The 8,911-nt window shown below is 43.5% G+C and overlaps 1 pseudogene; it reads left to right on the top strand.

Annotated features, from left to right (window-relative positions):
• The first annotated feature begins 303 nt into the window (after window positions 1-303).
• On the top strand, window positions 304-879 carry LOC132229463 (cell division control protein 42 homolog; annotated as a pseudogene).
• The last annotated feature ends 8,032 nt before the right edge of the window (window positions 880-8,911 follow it).

Below are 8,911 nucleotides of genomic sequence, written 5' to 3' on the forward strand. Positions count from 1 at the left end.
GGGTTATCCTGGGTCATGACTAATCCTAGAAACCTGATTTCATGGATTAATCCTACATATTTTTACTATTAATCAATGCTTAAGTTTACTTATTTTGCTGTAGGAAGAGAAAATTGTGAGAATTAGAGATGAATAACAGATGATCACGGAGAGTGCAAATTTGATCTAAGATAAAAGTTCTCTGCGGGCCAGAAGGAATTTCTTAAATGCATGTCAGAATGAGGCAGTGCTGCCAGCACCCCGGTGGAGAAGCTGAGGTCATCATCAGATTTGAAATAAAGAGGATAGAAAACTGTTTCGGCAATGTAGACAAGTAAGTGGCATTGTGTGGGTGATGGTGCTGTTGGTAAAACATGTCTCCTGACCCTACAGAACAAACAAATTTCCATCTGAGTGTGTACCCACTGTTTTTGACAACTATGCAGTCACAGTTATGGTTGGTGGAGAGCCATATACTCTTGGACTTTTTGATACTGCAGGGCAAGAAGAGTATGACAAATTATGACCGCAGAGTTATCCACAAACAGTTGTCTTTCTAGGCTGTTTTTCAGTGGTCTCTCCTTCCTCATGTGAAAATGTGAAAGAAAAATGGGTGTCTGGGATAACTTACCACTCTCTAAAAACCTTTTTCTTGCTTGTTGGGTCCCAAATTGCTCTCATAGATGACCCCTCTGCTATTGAGAAATTTGCAAGAACAAAGAGAAACCTACCACTCCAGAGTATGCTGGAAAGCCGGCTGGTGACTTGAAGGCCATCAGGCATGTGGAGTGTTCTGCACTCACACAGAGAGACCTAGAGAATGTATATCACGAAGCAATACTGATTTCCCTGGAGCCTCCAGAACCAAAGAAGAGCCACAGGTGTGTGCTGCTATGAACATCTCTCTGGAGCCCTTTCTGCAAGGCTGGTATCAGCATGTACTAAAAGCAGTGTTTAAATCAAACTAAGGATTAAAAATTAAATTTTGTTATTGCAATGATGAAAAAAAAATCCATGTCAGAGAATGATGAAGTTTTCCTTCTCAGCTAGTTTCCATTTAACATCTTCTCACCTAGTCTCAGAAATTCAAGGATGAAACTACATCGAGCACTTCCTAGGAATGTGAGCACAAGAAATATATTTCACTTGAGGACAAGCAAGTTAACACTGGAAAATAAAGCAACAATTTAAGGCTTACTGAATCTAGTCTCTAAGTGACTTACTCAGTCCTTCCTGATTATCCTTCTTTTTGATGAATATGAATGTTCAGAAGGCAGTATGCCATCTTGATTTATTCTCTCAAAGATCAAGGATACTTAGTGGTATTGGTGACTCTTGGGATGTTTATTTTATGGCTCTTGGCTCTAGTCTTTTTCTTATATAATTAGTATCTAAGAGAATAGTACACAGAAAAAGTCACAAACATAAAAAAAAACAACAGCTATGCTCTGCTTATCAAGAACTGTACTTCCCAAAATAATGTTAAGAAATTCTAGTAAGTATACCTTGCAAAAAGGTTTTGCTCCAACTCAACCATTTTTCAAATTATTAAACAAGCTAAACATTTTTTTATCCTCTTATAGATTTTGACCAAGGAAAACTTTGTTTCAACAATATAAATGGATAGTCTCTCATACTGTACAGTTTGAAGTAGTATATGGCTATAGAAATCCTGAAGGCACAAAATACCTAAGCCAGAGTATCGCTCTGACTTATGAAACATGAACATGGCACGAGAGCCCTTCCTACTGTATAAGGAAGCGTTCATGTCCAGAGCTGAGTGACTTCTGTAGCTGCAACTTCTGCTGGCTGCCCCCAAGTGTTGAACTATTTCATTCTTTGTAATTTTTTCTTCACTATCCCACATAACCTTCTTCACTATCCCACTGAATGAAAATGATACCAATCATTTTAAAAACTGGGAATTTGCAAGCCTCTAGCATCACATTTGTATGCTGCACTTTGGGAATTCACAGAGTAAAGTCACTTAACATTCCCATGATAAAAATTAAACTTAGATCTCACTGGAGAGATTGACTGTCTTAGATGTTTATCTTCTCCGCCCAACCAACATGTTATCAGTGCCATTCTCCTAACAGTTGTTAGGGGACTCTGTGGAGTGAGGGGGAGCGAAAAGGGGGATGCTGACATAATCCTCTACAATATTAACATTTAATATTACAGTTATGATGTAATAAATGCCTTTTTTCACAACGCCTTTTTCTTTACTTCAGTTTCATTGTAAAATAGTGATAATAATACATGTCTCTTGGGGTTTCTTGAGAATTAAAAAAATGTGTATCACCAGAAAAACACACACACATTTATGGTTAATTAATCGATAAGGAAGGAGGCAAGACTATACAATAGAAAAAAAGCCTCTTGAATAAAAGTTTTTGGGAAAACTGGACAGCCATATGAAAATTAATGAAACCAGGCCACTATCTTACACTATACACAAATACTAACTCGAAATGGGTTAAAGTCTTGAATATAAGATTTAAAACCATAAAATTCCAAGAAGAAAGCATAGGCTTAAATAAGCTCCCTGGCATCAGTCTTGCCAATGATTTTTTGGATCTAATTCCAAAAGCAAAGGCAATAATAGTAAAAATAAATGAATGGGATTAAATCAAACTTTAAAACCTTCTGCAAAGCAAAGGAAATTATCAACAGAATGAAGAGGCAACCTACTGAATAGGATAAAATATTTGAAAATCATATATCCAATAGGGGGCTAATACCCAAAATATATAAGGAACTCATACAACTCAATTACAAAAAAAAAAAATCCAATTGAAAAATGAGCAGAGTAATTGAATAGACATTTTCCTAAAGAAGACCAGCAGATGGCCAATCAGAATTAAAAAAAGTTGTTTAACATCAGTAATCATAAGGGAAATGTAAATTAAAACCACAATGAAATATCGCTTCATACCTGTTATAATGGCTATCATCAAAAAGACAAGAAAAATAGCAAGTGATGGTGAGGATGTGAAGAAAAGGGAACTCTGGTGCAGTGCTGGTGGGATTGTAAATTGGTGCAGCCACTATGGAAAACAGTATAGGATTTCTTCAAGAAGAAACAAAAAAATAAATTAACAAAAGATCCAGCAATTCCACTTCAGGTGTTTATGCAAAGAAATTGAAAACACTAATTCAAAGAGATATATGCACCCAGTGTTCATTGCAGAATTATTTACAACTAGAGGCCCGGTGCACAAAAATTTGTGCACTGGCAGGGGTGGGGGGTGTCACTCAGCCCGACCTGTGCCCTCTCACAGTCCGGGACCCCTCAGGAGATAACCACCTGCTGGTTTAGGCCCACTCCCTGGGGGGCAGATGGCAGACCCAGATCCCACGCTGGGTTGCAGATTGCAGGCCCTCTGCCGTGTCACCCTGCCCTGCTGCCCACTGCACATGGCAGGCCTAGCAGGCGGTGAGGCGGGGGGGCAGATCATGATCCACTGCGCCCCGCCTGCCGGCCGCCGGACTGCACACATGGGCTGCAGGCCCAGCAGGCAGCAGGGCGGGCGTGGCGGATTGCAATCTGCCATACCCCACTCGCTGCCAGGCCACGCACAGGGATGGCAGGCCCAGCAGGCACGGGCTGGGCACATCGTGATCCTCCATGCCCCGCCCCACCTGCCACCAGGCCATGCACACGGACGGCTGGACCAGCGGGCAGAGGGGCAGGGCGGGCGGATCGTGATCCACCACACCCCAACCCACCAGCCACCAGACCACGCACACAGACTGTAGGCCCAGCAGGCGGCGGGGCAGGGTGGGGTGAGGAGTGAAGGATCGCGATCGGCCACGCCCTGCCCCGCCAGCTGCCGGGCCATGCACAGGGACGGCAGGCCCAGCGGGCAGCCGGGAGGGGCGCAGGGTGGGCGCATCGCGATCTGCCGTGCCCCACCCCGCCCACCATCAGGCCGCACACAGGGAAGGCAGGCCTGGTGGGCAACGGGGCAGGTGGATCGCACTGTGCCACCCCACCTGCAGTATGCAAATTTGACAGCCATCTTTGTTGGGTTAATTTGCATATTCTTCTGATTGGCTGATGGGCATTGGGAAGGTATGGTCAATTAACATCTTTGGCTTTTATTAGTGTAGATAGCCAAGATATGGAAACAGCCTAAGTGCCTATCAATGACTGAATGGATAAAGAAGATGTGGAATATAATGGAATATTACTCAGCCGTAAAAAATGGAATCTTGCCATTTGTGACAACATGGATGAACCTTGAGTACATTATGTTAAGTGAAATGACAAAGACAAATACAATGATTTCACGTATTTGTAAAATGAAAAACAAATAAAAATATAAAAAGCCATACTCATATAGAACAGATTGGTGGCTGCTAGAGGTTGGGGCAGGGGCATGAAATCTGTGAAGGGAATCAAAAGGTCTACACTTACAGTTATAAAATAAATAAGTCATGGTTATATCATGTATTTATAGCATGCATTTATGCATGTAATTATAGCATGTTAGCTATAATTAACAAAATGGTACTGTTATTTGAAAAAGTAACATTTTAAAGTTACTAAGAGAGTAAATCTTAAAAATCCTTATTACAAGAAAAAAAATTTTTGTAACTGTGTACGGTGACAAATTGTAGCTAGACATGTTGTGGTGATCATTTTGCAATGTATACAAGTATTAAACCACTATCTTATGCCCAATAAACTAATATAGTGTTATATGTCAATTGCCCCTCTAATTGATTATTTTAACTAATTATTAAGAATTTTATTACATTAATTTAAAATTTTTATATATTAAGGACAGATACAGAGAAAGGGTATAGCTCTATATTTGTTTTTCACCCTCCACGATTTCCCCAGTGAAGGTGTATTAAATTTGAGACAATTAGATAAATAAAACTAAGAAAACTTACCACTGCCATCCTCTACCCCCCAAAAAAAGAAATGTGCATCAAGCACAATGACTGGAATTGAATATACTCATAAATGTACTTTTCACCCTTCTACCCTATACACACACACATTCCCCTTTTCCCAGCTGGCCCCTTGTAACTGGCATAGAAGTGTATAAAAATTAACCATGTCAAGTGCTTTTATAAAATTTCTTAAAACCAATTATCAACTGAAAATAAATATTTGTTAAATGTAGTACATCCCCCCCCCCCGAATATTTACTTACTAAACATATTTATAATGCTGATATTTCTGGGAGGAAATAATGTGTAGTTTTTGGCATAGATATACTAAATATGAAATTCTTTAATTGCTTTTAATTAACATTAGACAAATAAAATTTTTATAATGATTCCAAATGTCCAGCCCTGAAAATTAGGTAATTCATGTGGCTCTTTAATTCTGCCACCATATTTACATATTTTTCATGGCAGCCGTGTAGCCTGGGGCTTCAGGCAGTTGTGTTTTAATCCTTTCTCTATGCTTTTATCTAACAGCTTCACCAAACTATAGATCTTGTATACTTGAACGACACACTAATATAATGGAATAATAATATCAAGTAAAGATAAAATTAGATCATTGGTAAACTTATTCATCTTAAATTCCAAGCAAGAGCATCGGATTTTCACAGCTTGATAAAGAAGCCTACTCATAGTCAAGTCCAGTTAGTCTCAACCTTGGTAGTGATAGAAGGAGGCTCAGCAACCTCAGAGCAGGGAGTATGGTTTATAAATTGCTTAGACTCATCAGAAATGACCCACTACAGATAAGACTATGAAGAGCTTTGTTCATCATGCTAAGTAGTTTGGACCTTATTTTGAAGGCAATGACAAATGACAGTAAATGGAAAGCAAGTAGGTAAAATAGGCATAATTTTTTTTTAGGAAGAAAACTTGACATTCAATGTGAATGGTCAAAGTGGTGACACTCTGGCGAACAAAGTATTGGGGATAAAACCAGCCAGGCAGCTGTAGATCAGGTAAAACATGGTGAAACTTAACCTGCAGCGGCAAGAGCAAAGAACAGCAAAATTAAGAAGCTTACATGTTAGAACTCAACAGCCATCTACCATCTCTTAGTCATCATAAATAGACTAGAGGCCCAGCACACAAAATCGTGCATGGGTAGGGTTAGCCTGCAATCAGGGCCATCTTCTGCCCGCTCACCGGTCCCCAGTCCCACCCCACCGCCACTCACCCCACTTCCCCATGGTTCCCTGTTTGCCATGATCAGAGCCTGCGGGTCGTGGGGAGGGACCAAGAGGTCTGCCTTCCGCCCACTCGCCAGTCCCCAGTTCCTCCCCACCACCATGCTGGTTCCCCCATAGTTCCCTGTTGACCATCCAGCAATTGAAGCCTGTGGGTTGGGGGAGGGACCAAGAGGTGGTCAATGCACCGCATAGCGACTGGTCGATCGGTTGTTCCAGTCATTATGCCGTTATGGTCACTGGCCTTTTATTATATAGGACTAGGGGCCCGGTGCACGAAATTCGTGCACTGGGTGTGTGTGGGGGGGAGTGTCCCTCAGCCCAGCCTGCCCCCTCTCACATACTGGGAGCCCTCAGGCGTTGACCCCCATCACCCTCCAATCGCAGGATCGGCCCCTTGCCCAGGCCTGACGCCTCTGACAGAGGCGTCAGGCCTGGGCAGGGACCCTCATTTCCCCCCATCACTGGTTCTGCCCCCAGCCCAGGCCTGATGCCTCTGGCCCAGGCATCAGGCCTGGGCAGGGGACCCCCAGACCCCTCCAATTGCTGGCTCTGCCCCTTGCCCAGGCCTGATGCCTCAGCCAGAGGCGTAGACCCCCATCACCCTCTGATCACCTGATCGGCCCCTTGCCCAGGCCTGACGCCTCCGCCAGAGGTGTCAGGCTTGGACAGGGGACCCCCATCTCCCCCCGATCACTGGCTCTGGCCCCCACCCAGGCCTGAGGCCTCTGGCCCAGGAATCATGCCTGGGCAGGGGACCCCCATCTCTCCCTCTGATCGCTTGCTCCACCCCCCGCCCAAGCCTGACACCTCTGACCCGGGCTTCAGGCCTGGGCAAGGGGACCATCATATCCCCCCAATCCCCGGCTCCGCCCCCCACCCAGGCCTGATGCCTCGGCCAGAGGAGTTGACCCTCATCACCCTCCGATCACCAATCACCGGATCGGCCCCTTGACCAGGCCTGAGGCCTCTGGCAGAGGTGTCAGGCCTGGGCAGGGGACCCCCAGCTCCCCGCGGTTGCAGGCTCCGCCCCTGCCCAGGCCTAACACCTCTGGCCTAGGCGTCTGGCCCTAGCAGCAGGGACCCGCAGCTGCAGCGGCCCCGCGATCGAGGGCTCCGCTTTAGGCCCAGGCAAGGGACCCCTAGCTCCCGGGACTGCCAGCTTCGACCGTGCCCAGCTCCCATCGCGGGCTCCACCCCTACTTCCTGCTATCACTGGCCAGGGCGGCAAAGGCACCTGATTCTCCGATCATGGCTGGTGGGCAGGGCAAAGGCGGCCCCAGGGCCGCCTTTGCCCTGCCCCCCAGCTCTTAGCTCCCCCCTGGGTTTCTGATCACTGTCAGTGGCAGGGGGCTTCTTCCTGCTTTCCCTTTCGCCTCCCTGCATTGTGCCTACATATGCAAATTAACCGCCATCTTGTTGGCAGTTAACTGCCAATCATAGTTGGCAGTTAATTTGCATATAGCCCTGATTAGCCAATGAAAAGGGTATCGTCGTATGCCAATTACCATTTTTCTCTTTTATTAGTGTAGATGTGTCAGGTAAGTGGAGGTTGAACCACAGACTTTTTCTCAGGTGGTATTGGTCATTACAAATTTAACAATGAATGTCTTACCTGCTTGCAAAATTTACTCAGAATTACAATTGAAATGTTGAATTTCAGGGCATGATAACAATCTTGTAAATGATTACTGGTAATGCTTATGAGAGTTGAATTCCAAGAGCAATGTTGTAATATAATGGTAGATCATCTTCCATTCTTGAAATATGCATTTTTCTTCTGAAGCTAAAGACAGTAAAATCATTCTTTCTCCATCATGCTTACTCCCCACAAATCAGGATTATGGAAAGTTTCTGAATACACATACAGGTGAGTGTCAGCAATGTCAGCCTCTAGGCTAAGTGGTTGATGTTACTTCATTAAGCCAGAGTGAATTGCTGTCTCAATTCTGGATTGAATCACAAGCCATGATAAGTTCTCCTGATACATAAAGGCAAGCTGGTCCAAAATATATTTCTATTTTAGATGAACATAAACTGCAGTGGGCTTAAATAAGTATAGCACCAACAATCTTATGTTCACAGGCCTGGAGGATGGGCCAACATGTTTAGGGAAACATCTTTAGAGGCTAACATCTTTAGTGACAAAGGCCAGTTGTTACCACTTTCTTATAGCACAAAACCACAGCCACCACATAAATCCAAGCTCCTTTACACTCAAGGCCTCGGCACATGGGGTTCTTGATCATCACAAGTTTCTGATTATTACAATTAGTTATGGCTGGGAGGTGCATACCACAAATCAAAAGAGAATAAGCTAAGGAGCCATAGATCAATCTGAAGAATTCAGTCTCTTGGGAAATGCCATTATTTCTTGAAGCATCATTAAAAGCGTCACTAACGGACGATTTTAATATCTGCCTAACCATAACTTGGAAAGCAGATCCCTACGCAGTGCTTCTAATTTTAGATCCTCTCACTCTTAGTATATTTTTGAACTCTGTTTTGCATTTTCCTCTGAGACTTGCTGTGAGGAAACCTTTAATCTTATAAAACCAAAATCATAAAGTGATGACAAATTGTCATAATCTTCAGGAGACTATATCCTGTTGCTGTTTTCAACTCTTCTAATAATTCAAGTTTTATAAATTAGTGTATTTGGCACTGAGATTTCACAATGATGTATTTAAAGTGATTACTTAAAACATTTCTTATCTGTGTTTATGCTTGCTTTTGTTAGTCTCCCAGTAACCAATGATATATGACTCTTAAAAGGG

Source organism: Myotis daubentonii, chromosome 3 (genome assembly GCF_963259705.1).
Source record: "Myotis daubentonii chromosome 3, mMyoDau2.1, whole genome shotgun sequence".
Classification (NCBI taxonomy): domain Eukaryota; kingdom Metazoa; phylum Chordata; class Mammalia; order Chiroptera; family Vespertilionidae; genus Myotis; species Myotis daubentonii.